General features: G+C 40.7%; 1 protein-coding gene across 5 annotated transcripts in view; it reads right to left on the reverse strand.

Moving 5' to 3' along the window:
* The window catches only part of CDC42SE2 (CDC42 small effector 2), a 131,252-nt gene extending 114,227 nt beyond the window's left edge, over positions 1 to 17,025 (reverse strand). For 2 of the 5 annotated variants that reach the window (XM_078451311.2, XM_060637889.3), the window contains exon 1: positions 5,609 to 5,725. The gene's annotated coding sequence lies outside the window, so the exon portion shown is untranslated. Of the gene's footprint in view, positions 1 to 5,608; positions 5,726 to 12,282; positions 12,358 to 16,893 lie in introns of those variants that run through there. The other 3 variants (XM_060637890.3, XM_060637888.3, XM_060637891.3) reach the window with 3 other exon arrangements.
* Positions 17,026 to 20,468: the final 3,443 nt, after the last annotated feature.

The following is a 20,468-nucleotide window of genomic DNA, read 5'->3' on the forward strand; positions in this document are numbered from 1 at the left end:
TCAAGGTGACATACAGGATGGACTAGATGCAGAACTGAATTGGGGGAGGAGAGGCAAATTGCGAGAGGAGTACAGCGAAGAAGTGCTATAGGGAAATGACGGTGTACAAAAGGTAGAAACTGTAACACAGACCATGGGTTCAAAGCATGGACATGGCAGAAAGGGTACTTGTGACAGTAAAAAAAGGTGGTGGCAGCAATGGGCTATAGGTCCCAGACACAGAAGTACTGTTTAAGTGGGGATAATTTACAGAAGAAGCTGGAAAGGTACAACGTTGGGGTCCTGGTGGAATGCCTGAAACTGAGTCGTATGAAATAACCTTAATAAACTAAGGGCGGGTCTAGTTAAAAAGTTCTAGAATTACTTTAATACTAAAGCAAAACCTCTCCTTGGACATAGCCTGAAGATGAGGCCAACTGGAAGGTGAAGAGAACGTAATAGAAAAATTGTATCACAAAAATTGTAGGTAGAAGATTCCCAGACATGGAATCCCAAAAAAACCCATTTCCAGCACTTCTGAAGAAAGGGTCCACTTTGAACAACTGCCCAATTCAGAAGGCACCAAAGTCAGATCATAACGGGATGAGCCATGTTAAAATCATACCTTTCCCCCCAATCCCCTTTCCTCAATGAGCTGGACCCTGGACAGGTGAATTGGACAGCATTTTAAAAAGGTAATGGTAAAATAAGAGACATCTACCAGGACTCCTGCTCCAAAGCAGGCTTCTAGATCTCAAGAAGTTCTGAGCTAGAAAAGCTCTAAATTAAGAGTTTTAACAATGAATATTATACTGAACTGTGCCTTCTAACAACAAAATAAGACTATTACTGACAAAGGAGCACAAGAATTTTTATTATCTAAAAGTGACTAGAAAAGCTATCTGATCTTCCTAAAAGCTCATCCACAGGCAGGGAAATCCTTAATCTACAGGGACAGTTTAAAGGTATAGGGCGAGAGAGTTGTTTTCTGCGTAAACTTTATCAAATCCCATCCACTACACATAACAATTCCACAAATATCCATGGGTTCCCACTATATGTAAGAGCAAAATATACTCAATTGCTCAATATACACAATATACTCAATGCTCAATTGCTTTATTAAGCAAAAAGTGGGAGAATATTAAGCTAAATGAAACAAAATTATTTTACTAAGTTGTTTTACTGAAAGATGCCTATAATAATTCAATCATAAAGATTCAACTGGAAATCTTAGCATGAATTTGTAACTGGGAAAGAGAGAAAATGAAAATATCAGCACTCATGGGTTAGTCATTTTCAAAGACACCTAAATTTAATATGAAATTATCTAAGGCTTTCTAAGAAAAAGGGAGGTTTGTTTTACTACAATCCATTGTGACTAAAATGCATTTGCAGGTATTTTATGGTGTCTTGATAAAGACAGCTTATTACCAAGTCTTTTGGCTTGCAGTTCAGAACTCCCTTTGGATGGGAGCCTACAACTCTTTCAGCTAAATCCTGCTCTGTTCATTATTTGTTAGTATTATAGAAATGTTCAAGTATTCTTAAGCTTTGAAGTGAGGTACCAGGACACATAAAGTTAATTATTAATACGCTAAATTCCAAGTTTCTCCACATGGTATGCAAAAAACCCAGAATAAATTCCCTCACCTAACTAGGAACTAAGGAATAAGGATAAGCACACATTTCACTTCTTTCTTCTCCAGAATGCACAGGGAACCCATAATGTTCCCCCTCCATGATAGATCTAAAACATCACAATCATTTAATATTCAATAAAATGTTAAAATATTTCATGGGAATGGAGATTAAGAACATTGTAACAGATGAATACCAATATGCATTTCCAATTGTGAGAAAAAACTTGATACTTTCTTAATCTACACAAATTTGAGAACAGCTATAATATGCTTTTTATCAGCATCATTTAAAAAAAATTTTTTTTTTAATATTTACTTTTGAAGGAGAGAGAGAGACAGAGTGTGAGTGGGGGAGGGGTAGAGAGAGAGAGGGAGGGAGGGAGAGAGAGGGAGGGAGGGAGAGACAGAGACACAGAATGTGAAGCAGGCTCTTCAGTGCTGACAGCTCAGAGCCCAACGGGGGGCTAGAACTCACAAACCATGAGATCATGACCTGAGGTGAAGTCAGACGCTCAACCGACTGAGCCACCCCGGCACCCCTATCAGCATCATTCTTAATCACTATTATATCTGACAAAGGAAACGCTTTGTATAGCACTCTCAAGGGTCCCAAAAAAACTTTAGGAATCAACAAATTTCCTACTCCCATCCTGAAATAATACACATACCCTGAGAAAGAAAGCATCAACATTTCAAATACTCCAACAATTATAAAATGGTAAGGTTCTGGAATTTATTTAGACTCAAAACACTATAAAATCCTCCCAAGTAGTAATAATACTTTGAAAACACATTATTTTTTTTAAGTTATAAAAACCTAGTCATTATGGGTTATTTCTTAAAAAAAAAAAAAAAGAAAAAAATTAAAATGTCTCAATACTCTTCACTTGATCTTAGCCAAAAGGCCAAGAAGAGATAATATGTCTCAATACTCTTAACTATCAGGAACTCTGATGAGGAAGTTCGTTTCCAAACAAAATACACCAAGCATTTTTTACTCAACATATCACAGCTTGCATACACTTTCAAAATATTGTTTTCCTTATTAGAGAGGGGGACAAGGGAGGGAGGGGTGGGGAGGGAGTGTGGGGGGAGAAGGCGGGGGATCTCAAGCAGGCTCCACACCCAGTGCAAAGCCCTATTGGAAGCTCAATCCCATGACTCTGGGATCCTGACCTAAGCCCAAATCAAGAGACACTCACCTGGCTGGGCCACCCAGGCACCCCTTGTTTACACTTTTTTTAAACATCACTATTAGCATCCACTGTTAGGTTTCTTATCAGCACCAGACTATCAGCAGTATATTGTCAAAGTAACTCTTCCTACTAGAGACATACATTTAAAGAAAAACTATCATAACCCTCTACAACTAAAAATTAAGGAATTACTTTCCATATTACTCCCAAGCACAGCGACAAAAAGTAGCCAATAAATCTAAAAATCTGAAGGCTCTATATGAAGGTACGTATTTTTTCCAACAATGTGTAATGTAAGGTGTTAACAAGTCAAAAGGGTCCACCTAAAATGAAATGTTATCTATAAAAAAATTATTATCCTACATTATTTTGTAATAATCTAAACTGACTTTGGAACACATCGATTTGGCCTTCTGATGAGGCCAAATAAAATAAGCACTGTTTTGGAGCACCTGAGTGGCTCAGTCAGTTAGGCACCCGACTTTGGCTCAGGTCATGATCTCACAGCTCATGGGTTAGAGCCAACCGCGCGCCCCCCGTCCCCCCCCCCCCCAAGTCCAGCTCTGTGCTGACAGCTCAGAGCCAGGAGCCTGCTTCGGATTCTGTGTCCCCCTCTCTCTCTGCCCCTCCCCTGCTCACACTCTGTCTCTGTCTCTCAAAAATAAATAAACATTAACAAAATTTTTTTACATAAGCACTGGTTTTTTTAATCCTATGTATAAAACAAAAAGAGGCAATGCAACCTTACATTCAGAATAAATTCAATACTACAAATAGCATTCTCTTTTTTAGTAATCAGTTTCATCACGGTCGCAATACTAGATAGAAAAGCCTAAACATGGAACCATGAATTATTACTAATAGTCCTTCCCTTTTCAGCATGATCAAGTCAATATTGCATTTATTTGCAAATGGTGGCTACAAGGTCAAATCAAACTTCTGAATAGGTGCTTTACTGAAAACATTTCTTGTAGAAAAGGAATCCATTGTTTTTCCTTGGAGATTTTTAAAAATAGAAAATGCTGTATAGCAAAGATTACTTACAGAAAACAACCACAAGTACATTACTCTTCAATAAATACACTGTACCAAATTTATCCAGTGGGGAAGAAGGAGCAAATAAAAATACTAGGGTGTTAAATGTCTTCCTCCCTTCATTTTAAAATGTAGATTGCTTTTATTAAACAGACAATATGGAAATTCATTGTCTCAGCCCCATGAAGTTACTTATTAACCATTAAACAGACTGTTAGGGATCTACACTTCCTGCACTCCACCTGCCATCTTTCCCAACTTTAAGTAGGCAGCAGAGGTACAAGACAGTCCCAACTTGCAACATCGATCATGAGGAAAGAACTTCACGCTCAGGTTAAAGCCATAATTGTGGGTTTCGTTTGCTTCTAGAAACTCAGCAACCAACTCAGGTGCTAGTACATAATGGGTGCTTAATGAATACCGGTTGAATAGGGTTTGATTGGTGCAACAGTAGTTTTCCTTTCCCCCTAACTTTAGAGTTCCCTCTAGATCAAAAAGCAACTTAAGACCAGGCCATCACGGTCCCCCCAAAGCCCATAAACTTCATTTATTCGTAAGGAAAGAGAATGGGGGGGGGGGTCTCAAAAAAACAAAATACAAATCACTTCTTTAATTTCTTCGCTCTTTCAGAAGAAAATCAGAAATAGCACTTGTTTTTAAATAACAGAAAATGTCTACCAACTTCCCTCAAAATGAAAACTTCCACATTTCAACCATATTTTCTACAGTTGTAACATGGAAAACTGATTATCAACACTACGTATAGGTTGGGTAAAAGCAAGAAACACGAATATAAAGAAAAACTACATGTTGTCTGCCAACGGTTTTTCCTCGAGTCAAGAGGGTTGTATACCTAAATTTTACTAGCTCTGAAATCAGTTTCGAGGTTTCAAGATTCGCTCATTCATTCAAATACTTTACTGAGCACCTACTATAAGCCAGGCACCTTAACAAAATGTGTCAATTCTGTGAACTGAACCTCAGCACCAAATTCCCGTACAGAAGCTTATCATCTACAGTTACAGCAGCTAAAGAGAAATCCCAATGTTGTTTCAAGTACACATGAAGTCAGGCCATCGGGGCTCCTTTTCAGCTATGAATGCGGCATCAGCGAGCCGCTACCTACCACACCCGTTACCAAAAATCACAACTAAAGCAGCAAGCGCTCGGTAAGACAACCTGTAAGAGTAACACGAGCTTCTCCGAGGAGGTGGTCAGTCAGGGCTTTCTCTCCGGGGCCCAAAGAGAACCGCGGCGAGACACGCGGGCTGAACGCGCCGCACGCCTCAGGCGAGAGTCGGGGCTCCGGAGGCTGGGGGGGCTCCCCGACCCCCCCCCAACTCTCACCTGGAAGACCCCGACCTTCTCCGCCCACCCCCTCACGCCTTCCTCCTGACTCCCAGACCTGCAAAGTTGGGGGGAGGGGGGTGGTCTTTTCATTTCCATTTTACATCAGGCGGGCGGTTGGCTCCCTCAGCCACCCGCCTGTCGTGAATTTTGAACTGAGCATGTAACCATTTCTCAGAAGGAAAGGGAAGAAAAACCAAAGGCAGGGTCCGCAGGAAGACCTCGCCCAGACCTGAAAATGGAGCCGCAGGCTCAGCCCACAGCCCGCAGCGCGCGGGGGGTAGGGCCGGGCCGCGCTCCCCACCAAGCCCGTGGCGACGGGGGTTCGAGGCTGCGGGCCCCCGCCCAGGAGGCCGCGAGGGCGAGGGGTGGAGGCCGGCGCTCGCCCCGGACCGGCGCTGCACTCACCGTCGCCTTTGTCTCAGCCGCCCGCTCCGGCCGCAGCCGCTCTCGGTGCCGGCTCCGCGGCTCCTGCCACCCCCACGCCCGCAGCTGCGCTCCCCGGCGCGCTCGCCGCTTCCTGGCCCCTCCCTCCCCGCCCAGGCTCGCGCGCGGGCGGAGCGAGAGGCGGCGCGCGCTCCGAGGAGCGAGGGAAGACTGCGCCGCCGCGCAGCTGCCGCCGCGCCGGCCCCACCCCTTGCCCCGCCTGGGCGTTGGACTCAGCCCGCGACCCCCACGACGCGCAGCGCCAGCAGCTGCGCGCGTTGGGAAGCCCCTTCCAAGGAGAGACAAGGGCCGAGAGCGGGGGCTGGAGCCCGCGCGGGAAAGGACGTGCCGGAAGATGGCGACCAGGTCTGGGTGGGAGCGGACGACAGCCCCTCCTCGCCCTGCGCGGGGGGACTGGCAACAGTGGCTCGCGCCCCCTCCCTGGACCGCGCGGAGGGGAGGTGCCTGCACTCGAAGTGCGACCGCGAGCGCTGCCAGGCTGGCCGGGGTCGGCGCTGAGCCTTGGCACCGCTTGTCGGTTGGAAGTGTTCGAGAGACAGATATCCCGAAATCAAATTCCTGGACCACAGCTTTTGCTTAACGTCGGAATCGTTGAATCTGTCATCAACTAACTGGCTTTTACGGCCTAGAACTTCCACCTGACATTTGAAAAGTGTGAACGTACTCGTGTCCTGGATCTCTGAGTCTTATTTAGCTGTACATTTTATATACCCCAGAAATCAGACACACCTAAGAGTGCCCATCTAGCAGCCAACATTCCACCAAAATGACTACAATAACTTTTCAGGCCTACCGCACTTGGAATATCATATAATACACACGTCTTCTCCACCTAGATGGATTATATTCGTGCAATATTAGTGGGTTTTTTTCTAAATGTATAATTCTCCCTTGCTCAAAAAGCAGTTCAAGACCTAGCCACAGTCCTTCTAGCTAGTTGCTCCGAACAAATACTTTGTGGAGTCCTTGGCTCCTTTCCTTCTCTCATCTTCACCTCCAAGCCTTCGAGCAAGCCTGCTAGTTGTACTCTCAAAATGAATCAGAATTAGACTGCTCATCACCTGCATTATTTCCATTTTCTCTTGTCTGGATCATACTTCAGTGGCCTGCTAAATGGTCTCCCTGCCCACCATTCACTCAGTCCCTTGTCAGAACAACAACCAGAATAAAGAATACTCTCTTGGGATGCCCGTGTGGCTCAGTGGGTTAAGCATACCACTTTGGCTCAGGTCCTGATCTTGGAGTTTGTGACTTCCAGCCCCGCACTAGGATCTCTGCTGTCCACGTGGAGCCTGCTTAGAATCTTCTGTCACCCCCCCCCGCCCCGCCCACTCCCTGCCCCTCCCATGTTTGTGCGCGCGCTCTCTCTCTCTCTCTCTCTCTCAAAAATAAATAAACACTTCAAAAAAGAATACTCTCTTAAAAGTCAGCTCCTGGCTTATCTGGTCAAAATCCTCCAGTAGCTCTCTTTCACTGTAAAAGCTAAGGTCTTTATGGCGACCTACAAAGCCCTTGCTTTGCCTTTGCCCCTCACCTCTCCCACTCCAGCTCCAACCATCCTCCATCCTTTGTTGCTTGAATGTTCCTGACAGACTACTACTTAGGGCCTTTGCAAAAGTCATTCCTTCTGCCGGGAACATTTTTCCTGTGTCTACTTTCCCTCTTGTAACTCCTTGCTCAAATCTCACCCTAACTGCGATGCTTAGCCTGACCATGCTATTTAAAATTGCAACCACCCCAGGGTGCCTGTGTGGCTCAGTTGGTCAAGCCTCCCACAACCACTCAGGCCATGACCATGGGTTTTGTGAGTTTGAGCCCTGCATGGGGCCATGTGCTGAGAGCTCAGAGCCTAGAGCCTGCTTCACATTGTGTCTCCCTCTCTCTCTCTGCCCCTCCCCTGCTAGCACTCTCTCTCTCTCTCTCTCTCTCTCTCTCTAAAATAAATAAATGTTAAAAAATAAAATATATTGCAACTTCCCCAACCCCAACTCTCATTCCTTCCTAACTTGCTCTTTTTCTTTTCTTTCCATGACAGTTTATTTTTTATTTATTTTTAATATATTTTTAAGTGTATTTATTTATTTTGAGAGAGAGAGAGAGTGAGCAGGGAAGGGGCAGAGAGAGAGGGAGAGAGAGAATCCCAAACAGGTTCTCGCTGTCAGCACAGAGCCCAATGCCAGGCTCAACTCAAAAAGGAAAAGATCATGACCTGAGCCAAACCCAAGAGTGCGATGCTCAACCGAATGAGCCACACAGGTGCGCTGTATGATTATCTTTTAAAGTCCATCTTCTCCAATACAAGATGAAATTTTGTTTTGTTCAGCTGATGTATTCCACTGCCTAAAGTAAGTGAAAAAAAAGATTTTTAAATCCCAAAATGATAAAAAGCTCAAAGAAAAAAAAATAACCCAGTTTTTTTTAAACTCGCTCTTGTCCCAATTTCTCAGTTAACCATAGATCCTTATCTACATTATAATTTAAGCATTTTTTTTGTAGTTACCTGAGTGCAGTGAAAACTTGCCATTTAATGCAGTTTTTCTACCCATTGATATACTGGTATCCTATTTCACTAAGTAGGAATAACTTGTTACACTAGAGAAAGATTTCTGGCCTGAAATTCAAAGGCATATTAATTCTAAAAATTTCCCAGGACAAAAAAACCCAGGAAATTCCTCTAACTCCATGTGAATCTATAATTATCTCAAAAATTTTTTAAAATGTGGGATGCTAGGGGCACCTGGGTGGCTCAGTCAGTTAAGCGTCCGACTTCGGCGCAGGTCGTGATCTCACGGTTCGTGAATTTGAGCCCCCGCATCGGGGTCTGCGCTGACAGCTCAGAGCCTGGAGCCTGCTTTGGATTCTGTCTCCCTCTCTCTCTGCCCCTCTCCTGCTCACACTCTGTCTCTCTCTGTCTCAAAAATAAACATTAAGAAAAAATTTTTTTTAATGTGGGATGCTAAAAAAACACAAAAAACAGAAAATTCCTGAATTATAGCAAATGTAGGTTTTTTTTTTTTTTAGCTTTGTTTATTTAAGTAATCTCTACACCCCATTTGGGGCTCAAACTCATAACCCTAAGATCAAAAGTCCCATGCTCTTCCAACTGGGTCAGCCAGGTACCCCACAAATGTAATCATTTTGTGTGAATGTCTTAAATAGTAACATTTCCTATCATTTATTCATAAAGGTTAATATTCATTATGTAAACATTCATTTTCAAGTTTCCCATATTATGTTTATAACATATCACATGCAATTGATTACCCTGATAATATCTAATTTCAGTTGCTACAGTTATTCATACACCCCTCTTGTCAATAGAAAAAGAAAATCAATTAAGAATACAATTCTTAAAAGATACCTTCTGTATGAAAGTCTGTGTGTGTAATTATCTGGTATTATATTTATAGCATATTCTCTGTATGTATTTATCTCTTATGATTTAAAACAATTTAAAGCTACGATTATCCTTATAGTTTAGCTTTTTTTTATAGAATTAAATGGACTCCTTTTGTTTAAAAACCACTGATAATGTGTTTCATCAATGTCAAAACATGGCTTGTAATTCCAATAATACTAAATAATTTCACTAGAGTTAATATTATGATGCATCTCTACTGTCCTTAAAATTGTTACCAAGTAAAATCTTACTCCAAAGAACAGGTAGAAAATAGACACTGTTCATGCTTTATCTACTTAACATACACTGAAAACTCTGCTAAAATAAACCCAACCATTGTACTACAACAGTTTTGTTGTAGTATGAACTGTTTTGCACACTTGGTAGTTCATAGAAAAGAAAATGACATCAACAAAACTAACAGTATATTTGTGCCATAACAAATGGAAACGTTAACGCAAAGAACAACAGCAAGAATGTGTTTGTCTATCACTACTCATGACCTCACAGCTGCCACATTGACTTGTTTCTGCAGTCTGTAATTAGTTAAATACATATTCCTTTAAACATGTAAACACATGAAGTTTTTCTAAAAGTATGGTATTAATATTTTTAAATTACTTTCCAAAATTTGATACCAGCTATTTCTCACATATAGGAGACTACAGTCTACACTGCACTATATTACTACTACACTATCGTCTACACTCTAGTTTGTAGTTCAAACTCTACTACAAAATAAGCTGGATGACCCTGAGCAAGGTTCTTAATCTTTCTAAACTCATCCTTTCTTCTAATTTAATGGGACCATAGTAGTACTTACCTCCAAGAATCACTGTGAGAAATCCATGAGAGAACTCAACCAAAGTTCTTAGCCTTGGGCCTTGCACATGCCAAGTGCTGGTAAATGCTAGCTATTATCATTACACAAGCATATAATTAAGCTCATTGCCCTATATTTTTATACTGAGAAAATGGCTCATAATTGGCACCAAACGGGATGGTTTGAGTTCTACATCAAGATAGTATAATATGCAATTAAATGAACATTATTAAAGAGGCACTCACATTTCTTCTACCACCACTATGTGCCAGGTACAGTGCTTGATAACAAAGGAAGCTAAGAGAAATAAGGCTCAGACTTAGAACATCTTTACGGTTCAATGACATACAGTAAGCAAATAACTACTTTCAAAGTAGTATAACCATACTTCCTGGTTTGTCAGGAACACCTTTTATTCTGGCTTACTAGTTATTTGTGCCTCCTTTCATTCTCATGTGTCCAAGTTTGGACAATAAATTATGTGGTCACCCCTAACTAGAAGTATGTATGATGACACGCTCAGAATACAGGGAAGAAACCATCAGTTGTGTGTAAAGCTCTAAAGACTTACATTGCTCCTTGAAAGAAACATTTGAATTGGCCAAGTGGACCAAATGAAGGGGGAGAGATAGAAGGAAGATCTCATTTTTATTACTCCAAGTCAAAACCACAGAGCGTTTGCATACTTGTTAATAAGCTTAGTAAATTCCCTTGACCAGTGTTAACATCGATTAGTTTGGTGATTTCATATTTTTTTCCTAAAGACATAACAGAACTACTCCAAGACACAAACAATATATAACACATATTCATTTCTTGATACAATAAATAGCTATTATGTACCCATGGTCTGTCTTTGATGTGATAGAAGATACAAAAAAATTGTATAAGACACAGCTAAGCTGCATAAGATCTAGTAGCAAACACCAAATATCTTAGGTAATAGTCAACAAGATAATGAGACACAGAGCACATGAAGTGGGACTTGGGGAGACTGAGAAAAATTGGGAACCACCTGGAACTTACTGAGAAAAGGGAACCTTACCAATTCAGAGAAGGATCATAATCCATGGCCCTTTCTGTGACTGAAGCAGCCAAAAAGGTAGAAGAACCTGAGACAAACTTGGCTTCACACTTTTACCCAGAGCTGCTCCTTGCTGATCATCAAACCACAAATATTCATTGAATGCCTGCTGTTTGCCAGGTAGCATACCAAGTGCTGTGGGAAAACTTAGTCTAAAGCATGGTCTTTGTCCTTAATGAAATGTCACACAGCAACATTTGAATAATTAGACACAGTACCCTTATGAATGTAGTTGAGGAGATCACTGAGGTCTGTATTGTCAGAAAAGGTTTCTTAGAGGGAAGGAATTCAAGGTGGGTCTCTGGGAAAGAGGGAGTCATATCAGTGTTTTCTAAACTGTGGATCGCATACCTCTGGTGGTATGAGGTATGATTTTAGGTGATATGCTTAACAGCAGCAGGGATGGAGGGGGTGAGAACGGGGAGAGGTAGTTTGGGGTACATGCATCTTCAACACAGCCTGAGATGTACAGTTGACCCTTGAACAACGCGGGGGTTAGAGGCATACTTGAAAATCCACATTTAACTTTTGATTCTCCCCAAAATGAACTAATAGCCTATTGTTGACAAGAAGTCTTGATGTGGAGAACAAAGACAAAAGAAAAAAAATTTAACTTCCTTACATCTTACAGCCCAGTGACAAGGACTTGAGATAGAGTGACCTTCCTCAAGGAGATTAGCTGCCTCGTTGTTAATACTTTGCTAAAGGCAAAAGGCAACCTCAGCTTGACATTATCCCAGCCTCCAGGATCCTGTATATCTCCTTTAACATATAAAAATCCCTTTGGAAACTTCCTTTATCTCTACCCCCACCCCCAGATATAGATAGATAGATAGATATTAACATATATATATGTGTTGATGTTTGTTTATTTTTGAGAGAGAGAGCATAAGTGGGGAAGGGGCAGAAAGAGAGGGAGACAGAATCTGAGGCAGACTCCAGGCTCTGAGCCATCAGCCCAGAGCCAGTCGCGAGTCTCAAACCCACAAACTGCAAGATCATGAACTGAGCCAAAGTCAAATGTTTATCCAACTGAGCCACCCAGGCATCCCTCAAGATATATATGTTGGCAATCATCCTTCAAACATATGGCCCACTGATGTACATGTGAAGGGTCTCACGACTAAGGTTTTACTAGACAGTAATAAATGACCTTCTAACAACAGCTAGCCCCTCAAGGTCCTGGAAACCTTGCTTCCAAATTCCTTAGAGACTTACACTATCCCTAACACCATTCCAACTTGAAAGTATATAATCAGCCACTTCTCACAACCCCAGTGCAGCTCTTTCTGCCCGTGGGTCCTGTCCCCATGTTTTAATAGAACCACCTTTTTTGCACCGAAGACGTCTCAAGAATTCTTTCTTGACCATTCGTTCCCAAACGCAACATTTCACATCATTACCTATAAGATAAACAGTTGATTAACACATATTTTGTATGTGATATGTATTTATATATGTATTTACATTGTATTCTTACAATAAAGTAAGCTGGAGAAAAGAAAATGTTATTAAGAAAAGATGAAGGAAGGGGAAATACATTATGGTACTGTACTGCATTTAATGAAAACAATCCGTGCATAAGTGGACCCACACAGTTCAAACTCCTGTTGTTCAAGAGTCAACTGTAATTGCATTACGGACCCTCAGTTCAAAACAAAAACCCCATATGAAACAAAACAAAAATAAAACAAAAAAAGCGTTAGGAATTATAATAAAAATGCCCCTGGGGACAACCAGAGAAGAAGAAAGGAGCCTTTTGAGAATAATTCTGCTACATCAGGTTAGAGACTACCAGTAACTAAGAATTACCTTTTCTTTTTTCTTACAGTGAACACTTACATATGGCAGGTAATTCAGATCTTGCCCATATAATAGTGAGAAAAGTTTCCTCTATACATTTGTTAATGTTAAAAATATGAGTCAGCTAAAAGGAACCTCTCAAGTAAACAACAGTAGCAATAAAGAGAAAGGGGATGTGTCACTTAGGAGAGCACGAAGTTGGGCAAGCAAAACCTCAGTAATTGGCATTTCGTTAAAGGGGAGTTCCCAAGAAGAGCAAGAGCCACAGTGGATTTTGAGCTGAGTATTGGCAGGTTGGCATATGCGAGTGGGGAAAGAAAGAGTCCAAAAGGCAGGTTTCCAAGAGAGACTGAGGTCTGCACTGTGCTGGGGGGAGGGGACTACTCCCTGCACCTTGAGGAGGCTCTTTGGCTCAGAGGAACCAGCAGAATTGGCCCCAGTGACCTGTTAGGAAGACATTCAGAAGGCACCAGTGGGACTCCCACCTCCATGGTTTCCTAGGGCTTCAGCAAGAGGGGACATAGAAACTCCAACATACCTTAAAATGTCTGGACACCACTGCCCTTAAAACTGATGGGTCAGAAATGTTATAATTCCACCTAACACAGAGATCTACTTGTTGCTTTCACAAAGAAAGGGTTTTATATATATAATTTTTTTAATGTTTATTTATTTTGAGAGAGAGAGAGAGAGAGAGAGAGAGAGAGAGAATGGGGGAGGGGCAGAGAAAGAGAGAATCCAAGGAGGCTCTGATGATGTCATTGCAGAGCCCAACATGGTGCTCAATCTCATGAACTGTGAGGTCACGACCTTAGCTGAAACCAAGAGTCAGACACTTAACCCACTGAGCCACCCAGGCGGCCCTCACAAAGAAAGTTCATGATGAGTAAGATTTGAGGGTAAAATTGGAAGAAAGGGAAGGTAATACACCAGGATCTTTCACGTCCAATTCTCATTCCTTCCCTGGCAAATGTTACTACCTGAAAGAAATTAAGCTCTTGCTTTTGTCCCTGTGACTAGCTAAGCTAAGTAGCTGGCAGAATTCTGATATTTTGCTCTGTGCCACTGCCACTGTGGTAGCATACATGCCCTATATAATCCCTAGGACTATAGTGGGCAGACTGATGAAAATAGATCACCCACTCCCCCCAAAATTCTATGCCCTCATTCCTGGACCTGTGGCTAGGATGAGATAGTCCCATGATTATGTTATGTTATATGTCATAGTTGACCTGAACAGAAGATACTCTGGGTGAGTCTCATCTCACTACAAGAACCCTTAAAGCAGAGAGTTTTCTACCACTAGTGGCAGAAGGAGAAGTCAAAGAAATTGAACTCATGAAAGAGACTTGATGAACCATTACTGGCTTGAAGATAGGGTAAGGGGTGGGCACATGACAAGGAATAGAATCAGTCTCTAGAAGCAGGGAATGGCCCTTGGCTGACAGCCAGCAAGGAAACAGGGATCTAAGTCTTATATCGACAAGGAGCATGAACACTGCCAACAACAATAATGTGCTTGGAAGCAGATTTTTCTCCCAGAGTCTCCAGATGAGAGCTCAGACTTGCAGGCACCTTGATTTCAGCCATGTGATACTGTGAGCAGAGAATTCAGCAATGACTTGCTGGACTTCTGACCTACAGATAATATGAGCTAATAAATGGGTGTTGTCTTAAGCCACTAATAGTAATTTGTTACGCAGCAATAGAAAACAAAACCACTGTTCACTGAATTAACTCTTCTCTAGACAGGATGTGAGGTGGTCCTCCAGCCTTGAGTGTATCTGAGTTTCCACTCTATGGTCAATTCACAAGACAAACAGATCAACACTCAGGCATTAGTAAACAATTCTGGGTTATTTACGATTATATAGGGAGGGGAACCAGGGGAAAAGACTGGAATCTCTGATAATTTGGCATATGAGGGACTTAAGTTTTATTTTCATTTGGGTAAAAAAGAAAATCAGATCTTATTTTGAAGTAATTGGCTGGTAAGACCTCATAACAGTGGGTGATATTAGAATTTCTGGTAGCATATGGTGCCAGTCTCTGAAAAGGAAAGGCATTTTAGAGAGTTCTCTAGTAAAAAGAGAATGATGTCTGAAGTCAGGCAGATATGATTAAGTTTTATTGACAGACAGCTGAGTGTCTGATCATGGGCTTGTAGGAAATTTTTTAAACTCTTTGAGCCCCAGTCTACCTATTTTAAAAGAGGAACAATACTTATCTCATAAGATTTGGGGAGAATTAAACGAAATTTAGTTCATGTAAAATCTCAGTGCCTGCAGCACAGCAGACTATCAATTAATTTGTCCCCTCTATTGGAGTGGAAATTTTTTCGCAACTTCCTTGTAATGTTTTTAAAGTAAAAGTAACTAAATTATAGCATATACTAGAGTAATGCTATCTTACAGAAATATAATGCATGCTACACATGTAATTTCAAACTTTCCAGTAGCCACATAAAAATAGTAAAAATAAGCATATAAAATTAATTTTAATAATATGCTGTTTAACCCAATATGTAAAAATACTGTCATTTCAACATGCAACCAATATAAAACTGTATTAATGATAAATTTTACTTTTAACTAATAAACTAAGCCTTCAAGGTTGTTTATATATTTGATACTTACAGCACATCTGAATTGAATATAGTCATGTTTCAAATGTTCAATTTTGGCATGTAGGTAGTGACTATGGTACTAGACAGCTCAAATATTTCAAAAAATTCTCCTTTATTCTTTCTTAATTCTAAAATAAACATGAATAGGTGATAAATAGATAATTATAGATGTATGAGAACACACATGCATATACATTACACTCTGGCATAAACTAAACAGGTGTTTTTTTGTGTGTTTTTTTTAAACCATCGGTTCTTAGTTACAATAGTTGCACTGCAATAAGAGAATTAAGGTATAAGTGGCTTTCTAATTTCAAATTCCAAAAATACTACAAATCAGAGCTATATAGCCAAAGTAAAGTAAGTACAGGCAACCATGATAGCCAGGTGAAAACAAAATCCTGTCTTGCACAAAAGAATACAGGTTGGCTTTTAAAGTAACTTTACTTGAGGGTTATATATTCATTTTCTTTGCTTTTTCTTTCAAGACACTGGACTAGACTTTTGGATTCTACAAAGCTTGTTTCTTCTTTCTAAGTCAGTATCTCCATTATTGAGAATGAGAACTAAAGCATATTGGAAATGGTGGGAAATAGGAGTAATACACAATAGCCACCTAAAGACTCAAAGAAAATCTGTAACACTTCTACTAGGATCTTCAAAGATGATTCAGACAGTGATCTTGCCCCTAGGGTGGATACCGTCAGGCAGGAAAAGAAGAAAAAAACCCCAAAAAACAAAAACCAACAGAACAAATTCAAACATGGGTAATACAAGGTACAACACTGAAAGAGACTGAGAGATACCAAAAAACATACCATGAGTATATATAAGAACAAAATCCTATTCAGTGGCAGTGAGGGAAGGTTTCCTAGATAGGTATCCTACACAAGAGATTTTTTTTTTAATCTTTTTATTTTTAAAGATTTTATTTTTAAAGATTTTAAAAATCTTTTTATTTTTGAGAGAGACAGAGAAAAAGGGAGAGTGGGGGAGGGGCAGACAGAGAGAGAGACAGAGAGAGAGAGAGAGAGACAGAGACAGAATTCGAAGCAGGCTCCAGGCTCTGAGCTGTCAGCACAGAGCCTGACACGGGGTTGCAAATCATGACCTGCAAATCATGACCTGAAACAAAGTCGGCTGCTTAACCAACTGAGCCACCCAAGGGCCCCAAAAATGGTTTTTAAAGAATAGTTAATAGGGCTCCATGTAATTCAACAGATATATGCTGCCTACCTACTGTGCAGCAGGTCCCATAGAAAGCAATAGAGCTACAGTGATGGAGGTCTACGCTTAAGCTGTTGGGCTGGGGATGGAGAATAGTGGAAGAAAAGCAAAAACCAGAAAAATGTCACAGCTGTGGATCCTAACAGCTCTTGGCTCTTCATACCACCTCTGACAGCCCCTTGTCTCTGAACTCTTCCCAAGTTCTGCCTCTTGTACCCACAAACAATTTCTGGCTTCTTTTCTGTTTCTGACCCTCCATGTACAATCAGACTCTTGGTCTTACCTTGTCCGCAGGCCAGCCTGGCTGTGGGGTGAGTGTTTCATCTCTGACCCCTGCCCTGCAGCCACATGCAGACTCTGCCCACCCTTGCTCTGGCTCTAGCTGTAGTCAGGAAGCTGCTGAATCAAGAAGCTGTCACCACAGCTTCCGGCTCCAGCTTTACTCTAGCGTGAAGAGGAAGTTGGGCAGAGTTAGGTAAGTATTATCACAGAGATAGTTTGGGTAGAAGACGTTTGACTCAGTCTGTAGGGATCCTATTCTTAAAAGATCAGATGCTTGAGAGGAATTATCCAAAAAAGAACGGAAGGATCCGATTTTTTGGCATGGAAGAACCAAACGAATGAAATCAGGGAGAGGTGAGAATGTGGTGCCTTTAGGTAACTAGGGAATGAGTGCAGGGTCAGAGAAAGGAGCCTCTTAGGCACAGAGACAAAAAGATGCTGCACCTGCACAATGACATTACACTGTACTAAGGAGTCTGGCTTTAGAATATGGAACAGAATATGATAGTAATAAGTAGGGCAGAAAGACAAAATGCATGAATGATATTGCTTTAAGAATAAAGTGTGTATATATGGCCATGTCGTTAAAGTATCACATATAACCTTTGAACTTCAAAATATTCCTGCTTCAATTACTTCCTTGATAAGCTCCATATAGCATTCGTCTGTAAAGGATAGTATGCGAAGAGTTGAAATGGAATTTTTTCAAGTTTATTTATTTATTTTGAGTGAGAGGGAGAGAGAATCCCAAGCAGACTCTGTGCTGTCAGCATGGAACCCAACACGGGGCTGGATCCCACCAACCATGAGATCATGACCTGAGCTGGAATCAGAGTTGGGCACCTAACCTACTGCACCACCCAGGCGCCCCGAAATGGAATTTATAGTACCTGCATGATTGTTTTATATTCATCTGTGTGTTTTTAATAAATCATCAGTATTGCAGGGATTGATTTCTTCCTGGTTTATTTTCCATTACTATGAACAGTTTTGTATTTACAGTATCTCCTTATGAACAGAAATTGCACACACGTGAGATTCAACGGGCACTGTCAATTCAGTGAGTTATTCTGCTATTCATATATTGTCTCCAAGACCATTTTCCCCCATTTTTCTCTTCTCTCATAATAAAGAATTGCATATTCTACTTTATTAAAAAGTAGATTAAATGGGGGCGCCTGGGTGGCTCAGTCGGCTAAGCGTGACTCTTGATTTCGGTTCAGGTCGTGATCTCACAGATCGTCGGTTTGAGCCCGGGGTCAGGCTTGTGGCTATCAGCCTGTCAGCACGGAGCCCACTTTAGATCCTCTGTCTTCCTCTCTCTCTTCCCCTCCCCCGCTCACTCTCTCTCTCTATTGAAAGATAAATAAAACACTAAAAAAAAATAGGAAAAAGGAGGTGGATACTTTAAAAGAGAAAGGAAATTAACTTTTTTGAGAGGGGAATGTTAACATTTTGATCATTTGACAACTTCATGGGAATTTCTTAAGTGGAAAAAACAAAAGATTTTTAAAAAAGAATTTCCTTTGGTAAAAAGAATGATCTCCACAGTGATTTCTTGGTTTAGAAAAGTGAAAAGAACTAAAGGAGCTTTTTGCAGCTTTTTGCTCCAAGTAAGACCTGCCCAACATATTCTTTTGCTCACCAAGCAATAATTTCAGTACTATTTCCATATTCCATGAACTAATAAATTATAAATCAGTAAGACAAATATATAAAATATTAAAATAAGTCATCTATTTGTTAAGAATTCTGACAAACAACTATAGCACTATTCATTATTTCTTCATTTGTTTTTATATTGTTTTCCTGCCTCTGTATATATTCTTTAAAGGGGATTTTTTAAATTAATGGACTTCTTTTTAGTAGTTTTAACTTTACAGAAAAAACTGAATGGAAAGTACAGAGACTTCCCATATAGCTCTCATCCCCCTAACCCTATTATTAACATCTTGCATTAGTATGGTATATTTGTGTTATGGTAGGTATTTTTTATTTACTTATTAAAAAAAATTTTTTTTACATGTATTTATTTTTGAGAGACAGAGAGAGACAGAGCACCAGTAGGAGAGAGAAGGAGACACAGAATCCAAAGCAGGCTCCAGGCTCTGAGCTGTCAGCACAGAGCCCGACACAGGGCTCGAACTCACAAACTGCGAGATCATGATCTGAGTGGAAGTCGGACGCCTTACCGACTGAGCCACCCAGGTATCCCTTTTTTTAATTTTTTAATGTTTATTATTTATTTTTGAGAGCAAGAGAGCGCACAAGCGGGGGAGGGGCAGAGAGAGAGGGAGAAACAGAATCTGAAGCAGGCTCTAGGCTCCGAGCTGTCAGCACAGAGCCCGATGCGGGGCTCAAACTCACAAACCGTGAGATCATGACCTGAGCCAAAGTCAGACGCTTAACTGACTGACACACCCAGATGCCCCTTTGATAGGTATTTTTTCAAAAAATTTTTAAACTTTTCTCTACAGAGGTGTTGGATATTTTCCATTAGATTTATTCCTACAGACTTGATATTCTCCAATATTACCACAAATAGTTTCTTCTCTTTTATTACTCTTTCTAGGTATTTGGTGCTAGTATATAGAAATAAAACTAACTTTTGTCTACACCTGACATCTTATCAATTTGTGGATTATTTTGGGTTTCTCATATAAACAGAATCAATTGCAAATACTGACCATCTTATTTCCTTCTTGCCAAAGCATATGCCCCTACACTGATTAGAACCTCCAATACAAGACTTAACAGAAAAGATGATCTTTCTCTAATTTGTTTTTTTTTTAATTTTTTAAATGTTTATTTATTTTTGAGACAGAGAGACAGAGAGAAAGGGTGAGACAGAATCTGAAGCAGGCTCCAGGCTCTGACCTGTCAGCACAGAGCCTGATGTGGGGCTCGAATTCACGAACTGTGAGATCATGACCTGAGCCAAGGTTGGACGCTTAACCGGCTGAGCCACCCAGGTGCCCCTCTCATTCTTGTTTTTAAAAGGAATGCTTCTAATATTTGCTCACTTAGAACGATGATTGCTTTGGGTTACCTATAGATAACGTTAATCACATAAAGGAAGATGAGGAAGTAGATACAACACACATGTAATTGGTATATAATTGGTATCCTCAAAGATATGAACCCCCTCCCAAAAAAGGACCATCTTAAGTAAAGACATAAATCAAGAAAACTTTTTGTCTAGATAAAAGGCCACTTATCTTTTACTCTACTATGAACCAACTAACACGAGACATATCCTAGCAAAAATGTTACTGAGCATCAATGGTAAAGAAAGAAAATTTTGGTTTGCCAGGTAAAAGTGTAAGTCACAATGACTGTGTTTCTGATTTCTTCATAGCCTTGTTTTGAAGTCAGTAAAATGATGTCCTCAAAGAACTCAACATCCTCAAGGGAAGAAAGTGTGACTCAAGAAATTTTATGCCTGGTAAATTACTCCTAGGTATAAAAGCAATAGAAGTACAATTCTGAATACAGAAAAATTCAGGGAGTTCTTCTTCAACAAACTACTTCAGAATTTAATTTCAGCCAACTGAGAGATAAATGGAGAAACTGGCA

Source organism: Panthera onca, chromosome A1, assembly GCF_046562875.1.
Source record: "Panthera onca isolate mPanOnc1 chromosome A1, mPanOnc1 haplotype 2, whole genome shotgun sequence".
Classification (NCBI taxonomy): Eukaryota; Metazoa; Chordata; class Mammalia; order Carnivora; family Felidae; genus Panthera; species Panthera onca.